General features: G+C 38.7%; 1 protein-coding gene across 1 annotated transcript in view; it reads left to right on the plus strand.

Annotated features, from left to right (window-relative positions):
* GABRA3 (gamma-aminobutyric acid type A receptor alpha3 subunit) overlaps positions 1 to 13,273 on the plus strand; it is a 242,008-nt gene that overhangs the window by 131,195 nt on the left and 97,540 nt on the right. The window lies entirely within an intron of this gene.

Below are 13,273 nucleotides of genomic sequence, written 5' to 3' on the forward strand. Positions count from 1 at the left end.
GGAGGTGATGGAATTCCAGTTGCACTATTTCAAATCCTGAAAGATGATGCTGTGAAAGTGCTACACTCAATATGCCAGCAAATTTGGAAAACTCAGCAGTGGCCACAGGACTGGAAAAAGTCAGTTTTCATTCCAATCCCAAAGAAAGGCAATGCCAAAGAATGCTCAAACTACCGCACAATTGCACTCATCTTACACACTAGTAAAGTAATGCTCAAAATTCTCCAAGCCAGGCTTCAGCAATATGTGAACCATGAACTTCCAGATTTTCAAGCTGGTTTTTGAAAAGGCAGAGTAACCAGAGTTCAAATTGCCAACATCCGCTGGATCATCAAAAAAGCAAGAGAGTTCCAGAAAAACATCTATTTCTGCTTTATTGACTGTGTTTGACTGTTTGGATCACAATAAACTGTGGAAAATTCTGAATGAGATGGGAATACCAGACCACCTTCCCTGCCTCTTGAGAAACCTATATGCAGGTCAGGAAGCAACAGTTAGAACTGGACATGGAACAACAGACTGGTTCCAATTAGGCGAAGGAGTACGTCAAGGCTGTATATTGTCACCCTGCTTATTTAACTTCTATGCAGAGTCCATAATGAGAAACGCTGGGCTGGAAGAACCACAAGCTGGAATCAAGATTGCCAGGAGAAATATCAATAACCTCAGATATACAGATGACACCACCCTTATGGCAGAAAGTGAAGAGGATCTAAAAAGCCTCTTGATGAAGGTGAAAGAGGAGAGTGAAAAAGTTGGCTTAAAGCTCAACATTCAGAAAACGAGGATCATGGCATCTGGTCCCATCACTTCATGGGAAATAGACGGGGAAACAGTGGAAACAGTGTCAGACTTTATTTTTTGGGCTCCAAAATCACTGCAGATGGTGACTGCAGCCATGAAATTAAAAGACACTCCTTGGAAGGAAAGTTATTACTAACCTAGATAGCATATTCAAAAGCAGAGACATTACTTTGCCAACAAAGGTCTGTCTAGTCAAGGCTATGGTTTTTCCAGTGGTCATGTATGGATGTGAGAGTTGGACTGTGAAGAAAGCTAAGTGCCAAAGAATTGATGCTTTTGAACTGTGGTGTTGGAGAAGACTCTTGAGAGTCCCTAGGACTGCAAGGAGATCAAACCAGTCCATCCTAAAGGAAATCAGTCCTAGGTGTTCATTGGAAGGACTGATGCTGAAGCTGAAACTCCAATACTTTGGACACCTCATACGAAGAGTTGACTCATTAGAAAAGACCCTGAGGCTGGGAGGGATTGGGGGCAGAAAGAGAAGGGGACGGCAGAGGATGAGATGGCTGGATGGCATCACTGACTTGATGGACATGAGTTTGGATGAACTCTGGGAGTTGGTGATCGACAGGGAGGCCTGGAAGGCTGTGGTTCATGGGGTCGCAAAGAGTTGGACAGGACTCAGTGACTGAACTGAACTGAACGGATTTGAGCCGATTTTTCTCGTACAACTTATTGAAAAGGCTGTATTTTCTACACTGCATTATAAACACTGTTGAGATTCAATTGACCGTATATGTCTGGCCATATTTTTTAACATAGTACTCTGTTCCATTGATTGATGTATACTCTTTGACTCTTTTGATCAATGTATGTTTATAGTAACTCTTGAGACACTCAAATCCTATAATGGAGTCCTCCAAATTAAGAACACATTTAAAAAATTAGTTTTGGCAATTTTATTTAGCTCTATTGCCTTTCCATATAAATTTTAGAATCAACTCATGAATTTCTTAAAAAATACCCTTAGATTTTATTTAGGACTGTATTTAATTTATAGATTTGTTTAGGGAGAATTGACTCTGCCTTATCGTCCACTTCTCATTTCTAGTGAGGTCTGAAATTTAGCCAAATGTGAAAGTTTAGGTTCTTCTCAAGCCTGAGTGTGTGTTAAGCCCTGGGCCTATGCGGGAACTTATCAATCCCTTGGTATATGCTGGAACTTTATAAAAATTTTTATTCACCCAAGTATCTCCTTTTCTAAACTTTTTCTTCTCAGACTTTTCAGTCTGTTGTTTGTCTCAACTGTTTACTCCTAGCTTCAGGCTGCTGCTGTCAATATTTGTGTCTTCAAATGCTTTTGGCTATGCCTCTCAGGAAGCCTCCACAGCTCTGGGAATGCTCCCAGTTGGGTGAAACAAAGGTAAGCCATTGCATCCCTCTTTGAGGGAGCTGCCATTCAGGTCAAAACCCTTAACCACAATTTTTTGAGAATAAGATTTGTATTACTCCTTCAGGCAATGGGAACCTGTAACAGGCGTGTGGGCTGACATCTTTATGGCTGCAGTAGCAGTTTTCTTCATCACATATTCCCTTGGTGGTTATAAGTTTTTTACTAGATTGTAGAGTTCTGTAAAAGTTGATTCTCACAGTTTTCCCAAGCTTATTAATTGTCTTTATGGAGAGACAAAACCCTGAAGTTCCTAACTCTGCCCGTCTTGGTGATATACTCTTATATTTTTCCTGATACTCATAGATTTTTTTGTCTTTTCTTTTTGGTTTCTGGCTAGAGTTTTGTATATTTTTCCATTTTTTTCAAGGAGCAAGTTTTTAATTTCACTGATTTTCTCAATCGTTTTTCTATTTTTGATTCCACTTGTTTCATTTTTAGTGTTTCTGTTTTTTATATATTTCTAGTTCTTGAGATGGAATCTTAGGTTTTGGATTTTTAGAGTCTTCTTTTTCCTGGACATTCAGTGCTGTCAATTTCCATCTTATGTATTTCTCTGTGAGCATCCCACAGGTTTGATGTGTTGTATTTTTATTTTTATTGAGTTCACTATATTTTGAAACATCACTTGTGACTTCTGTCTTGATCCATGGGTTATTTAGAAGATTGTTCTTTAATTTCCAAATGTTACCAGATATTTCTCTGTATTAATTACTATTTTTATTCTTTGATGGTCACTGATCATAGTCTATATGACTTCAATTCTTCTAAATTTGTTAAAGCTTGTTTTATGGGATATCTTGGTGAATGTTCCAATGTCCTTGAAAAAGATTGGGTATTCTTCTTTTGCAGGTAGAGTGTTCCATAAGTATCACTTAGGTGACATTAGTCGAAAATATTGTTTAGGTCTTCCATGTATTCACTGGTTTTGTCTGTACACATTCTATCAGTTGCTGAAAGAGAGATGTTACAGTGTCCAACAATAATATAGGATTTGTATATTTCCTATTTGAATTCCATCAGTTTTTGTGCTTAGATTCATCATTTTATTATTTATTTGTCCCCTCTGTTTTTCTGCTAATATATTTTCCTTTTTCTGATTTTTTGACATATTTGACTATCTTTATTTTATTGATTGCCTTTTTAGAAATATTTCTTTGTGAGATTCATTGGTTGCTATAGGGATTGCCATCTTCACAGCTGAGATTTGACACTCTTCTTAGAATTAATATTGTTCCACTTATAGTAAATTATGTAGCCTTGTAACAGTATACATCCATTTCCCATCTAAATGACCTTTATGTTATGGATGTCTTAACTATTATATCAACAGCCAATTAAAAGCCACATGAGACAATGTTTTAATTTTTTTCCTTCAGCAGTAATAACTATTTTAAAGAGCTTAAAAATGAAAAATGTTTTTATATATATCCAGAACTTCCATTTATGTTGTTCTTACTTTATTCCTGATGATCTAATTTCTGCCTGGCATTATTTCCCTTAAATCTGAAGAATTTATGTAGAATTCCTATAGAACAAGTCTGCTGGTAGCAAATTCCCTTGTCTTTTTAAATCTGAGAATGTCTCCTGAAGCTTATTTTTACTGCATATAGAATTCTGAGGTTAACAGCTGTTTTCCATAAGCATATTAAAGATTTTGTTTCACTACTGTCTGTGAATTGATGATATATCGTCAGTCTTTCAAGTAATTATTCCCCTTCACAGACTGTGTTCTTTTCTAATAGCTTCCTTCAAGATTTTTCTTCATCTTTGGTATTTAGCAGTTTGATTATGATATGTCTAAGCAAGCTTTCCTTATTTTTCATTCTTTTCTGTTTGGAGTCTGTATAATAGTTTGTTTCTGTAAACTTGTGTGTTCTACCAAACTTGAAAAGTTTCTGAGCACTATTTCTTCAAGTATATTTTTTCTTTACTAGTTTGTTTCCCCACTCCCTCTTGAATTCAAGTGCTCTATGTGTTGGAGAGTATCACATTGTTCAGAGTACCCCTGAGGTTCTTTCCATATTTTTTTCAGACATTTTTGTTGCTGTTCTTCACATTGGATAATTTCTATCACTCAAATTCACTAACTTTTTCCTTTGTCATCTCTGTTCTGCTATTGAGACCATACAGTGAATGTTTTTATTTTGGTGACTGCATTTTTTCACTTCTCAATTTTCAAATTGGTTATTTTTGTATTTCCTAATTTTTCTGTGAGAACTTCATCTTTCTGTTTATTTAAAATGTATTTTCATTAACCTCATGTAACTTAGTTATAATTGGAGTTAAAAATCTTTGAAATTTTCAACATCTGTATTGTGTTATATTTCACCTTTGTTGTCTTTTCCCTTCAGAATTGGCAATATTTTTCTAGTTCTTTCTAAGTAAAATAATGCTGAATTCTATTCTAGACATTTTGACTCATATTATGTGGAGCCTCAGCCTTGTCATAATGCTTTGGAGAATGTTGATTTTTTGTTTGTTTGTTTTAGCAGAGAATCAGCTTGGTTAAGCAGCAAGGTCTGCCTTGCTTTCTCTGGGTGGTGATACCCAGATCTTTACGTTTTCAAGATCTTTGCTATACTGCACTTGGTGTATCTCACACATGTTATCACTGAGGGGATAGTCTCAAGACTTGGGCTGTGGATTACATATTACTTCATAATTCAGTTATCAAAACCTTTGCTATATGGCTTTGAGTCTGTCCTATACTTGTGTAACTCAGGACTAATGTGAAATTTTGTGTGAAATCATAGTGTACTTGTCAAAGCCTTTGCGCATGCTGCCTTGGGTCTGTCCTAGGGGCATGTTGTTGTTGTTCAGTTGCTAAGTCCTGTCCAACTGTTTGCAACTCCATGGACTGCAGCATGCTAGGCTTCCCTGTCCTTTACCATCTCCCAGAGTTTGCTTAAATTCATACCCATTGAGTCAGTGATTCTATCCAACCATCTCATCCTCTGTTGCCCCCTTCTCCTGTCGTCAACCTTTTCCAGCATCAGGGTGGGAATTTTTCCAATGAGTTCACTCTTCCCGTCAGGTGGCCAAAATATTGGAACTTTAGCTTCAGCATCAGGCCTTCCATTGAATATTCAGGATTCGTTTCCTTTGTTCTTAATGGTAAACCTATGTTTTTTGAGGGAAGAATTATTGGATCTTCTTGTTTAACCCTCTGTACTTTGGGATTCCCCATCCTCTGGTCTGCAGTTGCCTTTTCCCCTGATTCTCTGGTAGGACAGATGTTTTTTTGTCAGGAGTTTTGGCTGTTTGTGCCACTATCCCACCATGTAGCTTTGCCTTTGAAGCAGAGCTACAAGAGAAAAGAAGAAGAGAAAAAAAAAAAACACAGGAAATGTATTTCCCTGTGGGTTGCTTCTCCAAGTTTTGGTTTCCTTCCATAAACCACCTGTTCTTTTTCACTTTTCAGAGTGCTTAAATAGTTGCTTTTGTATTTTATCCAGAAATCTTATTTATAATCAGTGGGAAAGAAAGGCTGTAATGCTGTTACTCCACTATGCCAAAAACCAGTTTAACTTTGTTTGAATTTGTGTTTTTCACCCTCTTTTTCTTACTGTCTTGTGCTTGTATAATATTGTACTTCCAATTTCTCCTTTTGTACAAAGAAATATTTTAGTTTCTTCACTCTACCTCTTCTTTTCAGACCAGAACTCTGGCTTCAATATTGTGTACATCTTTGATTTATTTCTGTTCCATGACATTTTGATCTTTTATCTGAAACAATTATATTTTTTATGTTTTATGTCTCATTATTGTGTGTTTATTACCTGTGCCATCTTATCTGGAAGTTCCAAACAATAACAGTGACAGTATAAGTCCCTCTGGTAGCCTCTTTTAATTGATTACGGCCAGTGATTTTAGTGTTGGAATCATAACAAAATCGATTCCATTTTTTACAGATAAAGAAACTAAGGTATAGTTAACTTGAGGTTGGACCAGGATTAACCCAAGTTTCCAGATTCCATTTACCATTTATTAATTTTACGCATAAGGTCAAAATCAGTAGGCCCTGGAAAAATATCAGAATGTCCTTGTAACATTTTAGAATATTTCAGCTGTTTTAAAAATTATATTGCTTTTCCCCTGGCTTTCAGCTTGTTCTGGCTTAAGGATGTGTCTCTAGAGTGGAGAACACATCATGTAGTCATTCTCCAACTTATTTCTTGGTAATTTTTTGGGCAGTGCTTCTGCTTCCCTCTCTAAATTTCTCATAATTTTGCCCCAAGGAAATCCTACTGGCTCTTGGGAGTGGCCTCTATTTTCAGCAAAGGGTTATGAACCACTGAAGAGGCTGCTGTCTGATGGTTTTATTTGTTCAATACATGTTACAGAAGAGAGGACCAGTGGCAAAAGCAACAAATAAGCACCAATGTAGTAAAGAAATGGGTCGGAAAAAAATAATTAATATTCAGGGTTTGGCCCATGTAAAGAAAATACTCAAATGGTATTTTGACTTTTCTCAAAACTGGTTACAGTGCTCAGTGCTTCTAGTGGCATTAATATGGTCTTATGGAAGGACATTCCTGCAGTATCTTTGCCCTCCAACCTCCCTTGTGATAGGGTTCTTGTTGTTCAGTCTCTTAGTCATGTCCGACACACTGCAACCCCATGGACTGCAGCATACCAGGCTTCCCTGTCCTTCACTGTCTCCCAGAGTTTGCTCAAATTCATGTCCATTAAGTCAGTGATGCTATCTAACCATCTCATCCTCTGCCACTCTCTTCTCTTTTTGCCTTCAGTCTTTCCCAGCATCAGGGTGTTTTCCAGTGAGTCAACTCTCTGCCTCAGGTGGCCAAAGTATTGGAGCTTCAGCTTCAGCATCAATCTTTCCAATGAATATTCATGGTTGATTTCCTTTAGGATTGAGTGGTTTGATATTTTTGCAGTCCAAGTGACTCTCAAGAGTCTTCCCCATCACCACAACTTGAAAGCATCAATTCCTGGCACTTGGCCTTCTTTATGGTTCAGCTCTCACATACATACATGACTCCTGGAAAAACCATAGCTTTGACTAGACAGACCTTTGTTGGCAAAGTGATGTCTCTGCTTTTTAATACACTATCTAGGTTTGTCATGGTTTTCTTTTCAAGGAGCAAGCATCTTTTAATTTCATGGCTGCAGTCACTGTTTGCAATGATTTTGGAGCCCAAGAAAATAAATCTGTCAGTGTTTCCACTTTTTCCCCTTCTGTTTGCCATAAAATGATGGGACTGGATGCCATGAAGGCAATACTTGGATTTGTAGCTCCAGAGAAAATAAGAACAGTTGTGTGTTCTATATTACCTTTGTGAGCATCAAGATTCTAGCAATAGTAGAGTTAATGAGAACCCACAGTTGTTAAGTTGGTAGTGATTGTGGTCTCTTTTAAATCTTGTGGTATTTCTTACTGATGTTTTGTTATAAACATATGTTGCATGCAGCTAGCTATTAAGAGTTGCTGTACATTCCAAGTGTCAGACACTAGATGGAGTAGCATAAACGTAGTGCTAGACCTCTAGCCTACCAAATGTCAAAAGTTATGAGCTGTGCCCAAACACTCTGCAAAAGGGTTATTACTCAACAGCAGAGTTTAGATTAGAGCTTAGGATCTCTAACACAGACTTTTGTTATATCTGCTTCCCTAAGCCATCTGTTTGTGATTCCTCTGAAGAGCTTATCAGTGATTAATGCTGTTGGGAGAGGGGTGTGTCACTGAGTACTTACAGTATCTCTGTCCCCAAGGATTATCAAAGAGAAATGAGAAGGCCGTTAACAGAACAGAGCACTCCAACTCTCAGATCTCTGAGAGCCTGTCCATAGCCCACTCCCTAAATCCATGTTGCTAGCAGACCCGCTAGTCACATGGAAACTCATTTCTAGTAGGTTAGTCTCTCCTCACAATGAAAAGCATGCACAACAAGAAGCAATTATTCTCTAAAATTTCCAGTGATACAGAAGTAAGAATACAGAAAAGTCAGGGCTTTGTTCTTTTAGTCAAAGTTCCAGTCCTTAAAACCTCACTATTCTCAGAAAGACTGTTACTGGGAAGAATTGAAAAGTCCATCATAGCCTATAATGAAATAAAGGGGGTATGGTTGGCTTTTGTTCATATTGTTCATTTTATAATCCTGTCTCTAATAGAATTGTGACAGTTTCATCATAAAACATATTTCAGAGTGCCAGTTAAAAAAAAAATTAGACCCAAGCCAGAGGAAAGTGAATGGGAAAAGTGAGGGTGCTTAAAATCATGACATGGAAAGGAATAAAAAGATCAGACTTAGGGGTAGCATGATCAATTTTTTTCAATCTCTGAAAGTCTTTAAGTCTCAAAAGAACTGGAAGCAGACTTTGTTGAATGGATCCAAAGGGCAGTACTAAGACAAATGTTTATATGTGTGCTGGAGTGGAGAAGCTAGAGTTGGGGAACCTACTCTGGTTTGTGCTCAAAGAACAAAATCCACAGCTTAATGGGGATCTATTTTAATTCAAACAAGGAAATACAGTTAATTGTGAGATGACAGTGGGTAAAGAATCACCTGCAATGCAGGAGACTCAGGAGACGTGGGTTCAATCTCTGGGTCAAGAAGATACCCTGGAGGAAAAGTCAGGCCACTCCAGTATCCTTGCCTGGGAAATTGCATAGACAGAGGAGTCTACTGGGTTACATTCCATGGGGTCTCAAAGAGGCAGGCACAACTGAGCGACTAAGCACACAGCACATACATGAGCCTCATAGTTAACATAAACATAGTGATCTCTTGCTATTTGGCTTATCTTTACTCTTTCAGATCAAAAGCAAGTTGGAATGACATTAGGAACTGGTTGATAAGTTCCCCACCAATGGGAGTCCTGCTGAGGGCTAAAGGCATGTGTGTTTATATAAATATAAATTTCAAGTTTATATTTTACTTCCAATTTATTTTATTGGAATTTTACTTGCAATACCACAGTAAATTTGCAAAAGGAAAAGATAATTCTGTTAACCTTTAGTTTCAGAAGGTAATATTTGAAGGAAATTAGATCTTCAAAGTAATTTAAAAAGAGCCAAGGAACAAAGAAAGTATTTGTTTAAAAATAAGAAAGAATTCCACTCATCTCCCAATTAAATAATTTCTTACATTTGAAAAAGGAGAAGGCTGTCAACAGGGGCTAGACTATGAATTGTAGCCCTCACTAATTTTAGTCTAATTCACTGGTCTTTTCATTTAATTAAATGAAATAGCAAACTTCTAATTATTCCTTCGCACAGAGGAGCTGGAGTGGTGGGTGGATACTCTCTTCTTTGTCTGGAATTGAGGACCTTAGACTTCTGGGTGAGTTCTGTGTCCACCTGGCCTTATGGGTGGCTCATGTGGCCTCGCCTCTGGAATAGTATTAAGCTGCAGCAACAGCTAACATATAGTGAGCACTGGATTTGTTCTAAATACTGGCCTCAATACTGTCTCCTTAAATCCTCAGAGCAATTCTGAAATATGTGGTATCATTATCCTAATTTTCCAGATGAAGAAACTGGCATAAAAAAGTTAAGTGACAAACGCACACAAAGAGTAAATGACAGAACCTAAATTCAGATCCAGTTAGTGATGCTGTTAATCACTGTACAATACTTCTGCAGGGTACTTCTGTGTGTTGGCACATATACTGCTCCAAAGCACCTAGATTTCCTAGTCAAAAGATGGGATTTAGTAATTGGGGCTTTGTGGTCCCTGTATGGGACACTGGAGAAATGTCAAATATCCATGTGTTTACCTGCTCTTAGAGTAGAGGGCTAGAGATCTAAGGATGGTAACATAAATTCAGAGCCCTCCGTCACTTGTGCTGCCATGATACAAGTGACAATCCCTATCTTCACACCCTACTCCTTGAGAGATTTCTGGCTTCTTTGGTGACAAGAGCATTACTTCTCTTTTTCTTTTAGCATTTTTCTCTTGCTTTGTCTTTCTTTAGTTCTGTTAGCTCTTGCTATCTCTTGCTGTCTAACTGTTTTAATTTCCTCTTCTCACTCTTGTCATTCATCCTTTCTAATTCTGCTTTTCCCTCTAATCAGATTCTAATTACCTTCCTCCCTCCCCTCTCTTTTTCTTTCTTTCTTTCTCCCCACTTCTTTACCTACCCTTCATTTAGTATCAATTCCCCTAATTCTCTCACCTACCAGATTCTTTCAAAATGGGACAGAAATAGAGTAAGAATGAATTTGTGTCCACTGTAATAGACCAAACTTCCTAAGTCTTTCCCTGCTTCCAAGTCAGAGAAAGTTCTGAAGCTTGGCTGAGACCTAGTTCATTGGGAAAGCAGCCTCTTCTTAGCAATCAATGGGTGGGAAGGAGGTTACCAGTAATGGGGGGAATTGATGTTAGGTTGATGCTTATCAGTTGCCAGGGAAAGCAGTAGAGGGGTGCACCCCTCACTGCCACTGTGATGAATCATCATAGTGGAGATAGTTCTGATCTTAAGATTAGATCAGTCACTAACTGGGGCCAGAAGTGAGTAGGCATTTACTTATCAGCCTCTATGACTAAGAGAGAAGATCAGTCATGGGAGTGGGCTGTAGGTGAAGCAGAGACTGGTCCAGCAGGTGGATGTACAGAGAACAAGAGAACAGCCATCTTTGGTGGTCTGATCATACTGACCTACCTTCTTCAGGCAGCAGAATAAACTTGCCTTTTGCTACCACTGGACACTTTTAGTCACATGCTTTTTGCACTGTCAGAGTTCCTAGTCAGAGCAGAGAGAAAATTCAAATGTGTTTGGTAACAAACCTCCTGTACAAGAGAAAAGCCAAAAGGAAAAAAAAAAAATCTTAACGCATTCAGAAAGTCAAGGTCAGATCCAGAATGTAAGTAAGCCTTCCTATCCCAGCCCAAGACTCTTCTTTTCTACCTACAGTGACTCCACTGTCCTCTTGGAACTAAAGCAGTCTCCTGACTTTATCACTACTAATTGTCTTCTCCTTTTTCTTTTATAAGATTCCCTGGTGGCTCAGATGGTAAAGCATCTGCCTACAATGCGGGAGACCCAGGTTCAATCCCTGGGTCGGAAAGATCCCCTGGAGAAGGAAATGGCAACCCACTCCAGTACTCATGCCTGGAAAATTCCATGGATGGAGAAGCCTGGGCTACAGTCCATGGGGTTGCAAAGAGTTGGACACGACTGAGCAACTTCACTTTCTTTTCTTTTATAGTATGGGTGCCTGTTTTTAATCTGCATAACTATCTTGCGTGCTAAGTAGCTTCAGATGTGTCCAACTCTTTGTGACCCTATGGACTGTAGCCCACCAGGCTCCTCTGTCCATGGGATTTCCCAGGCAAGAATACTGGAGTTGGTTGCCATGCCCTACTCCAGGGGATCTCCCCAACCCAGGGGTCAAACCAGCATCTTATATCTCCTGCATTGACAGACAGGTTCTTTACCACTGAGCCACCTGGGAAGCCCACTTTTACAATTAAATTGGTTTAGAAAGTTGTTCTGTGTCTAACTATGTCCTGCCTGGAATATTGGATTCAACTGTAATTGTGATCTCTCCCATTAATTAATTGTGTTTTATGTACTTTGGGGTAGGGCAATGTTTCTACAGCCAGTGAATGTGGCAGTGTATCTGAAGGGACAAATCTTTAGGGTGTATGTTCTGAATTCTGAAGTATTGTCTCTTGTTCTTGAAGCACAGAAATAGGGGGAAGACTGTGCTCTAGATGAAAGTCCAAATACTTAAAATACAACTCTAGTTTGAGACATGTTATTTGCTGAATAAGCTTGGAAGTAAATTGTGTGTTTTGGTGAATTGACTATATCTTTGATGATTATTAAATGATACTCATAGTCTCTTTTGAAAATGGAATGTTTGTGGATGTGTGCAGTGTCCTTGAGTATAATATGTGCCTGTATAGAGGAGCAATGTATTAAGCCTAAGGGATGGCTCTGGAAAATGGGAAGTCAACAAGATATAAAGTAAATCTGGGCTAGGACCCAGGACTGGATGGATATAGTAAACATGCTATAAATGGAGTTGCTTTGTCCATTACCTTTCCATGAGGTAGAAGAAATAGTGTAATATACAGCACAGGGACTACAACCAATATTTTATAATAACTTTAAATGGAATATAATCTATAAAATATTGAGTTGCAATATTGTACCCTTAAGATGAACATAATATTTTAAATCAACTATAGTTCAATTAGAAAAGGAAATATAAATTTTAAAATTAAGAAAATAGTGCCATTGACTGCAGTAACCAACCTGATTATCAAGTCCTATGTGGGCTTTATGTGTACTAGCTGTGCTACTGACATGCGCTGCTGGGGTCAGGTATGCTGGGCTGGAGGGAACCTCAGGTGGTTCAGACAGTAAAGAACCTGCCTCCAATGTGGGAGACCCAGGTTCGATCCTTGGGTCGGGAAGATCCCCTGGAAAAGGAAATGGCAACCCACTGCAGTATCCTTGCCTGGAGAATCCCATGGACAGAGGAGCTTGGTGGGCTACAGTCCATGGGGTTGCAAAGAGTAGAGCACGACTGAGTGACTAACACTTTCACTTTCATGCTGGACTGGAGTGAGCCTTGCTTGAGTTAACTGTAATGATGAGGTGTTTGGTAGGGTCTCATTGACTTTGAGAAGCTGAAGAAGGCTATCCTGTGCTCTGTTTGAGGTATGTTGGAGTGGGTTGGCTGCAATGCAGTAAATAGGGCTGACAGAAGGAGGAAAGGGGAAACTTAGCAGTGTAGTCATTTCACTTCTCTGAGTATCATTTTGCAACTTGGCAAATATATATGTGATAAGATTCATCCATTAATACCAAAAATGTTCAGTGAGCACTTTCAGAGTTAACAGGCTCCTTTTCTATCTACTGAGTACAAACAGGTAACAAAACAGGAACACTGCCCTTTAGGAGCTCTTGCGTTTTGTGGGAAAGCAGACAAGTAAACAGACAGTTATAATGGAAACATGCAAAGTGTATATCAGGGGCTATCATCATCTCCAAATCTCAGTCACTTAACCCCACAGAAGTTTACTTCTCATTGATGCAAAATCTATTATAGGTCCAGGCAACTTTCCAGGGCACTTATCCTCCAAGTTCTGGATCATCATT

Source organism: Bos indicus x Bos taurus, chromosome X (genome assembly GCF_003369695.1).
Source record: "Bos indicus x Bos taurus breed Angus x Brahman F1 hybrid chromosome X, Bos_hybrid_MaternalHap_v2.0, whole genome shotgun sequence".
In the NCBI taxonomy this organism is placed as follows: domain Eukaryota; kingdom Metazoa; phylum Chordata; class Mammalia; order Artiodactyla; family Bovidae; genus Bos; species Bos indicus x Bos taurus.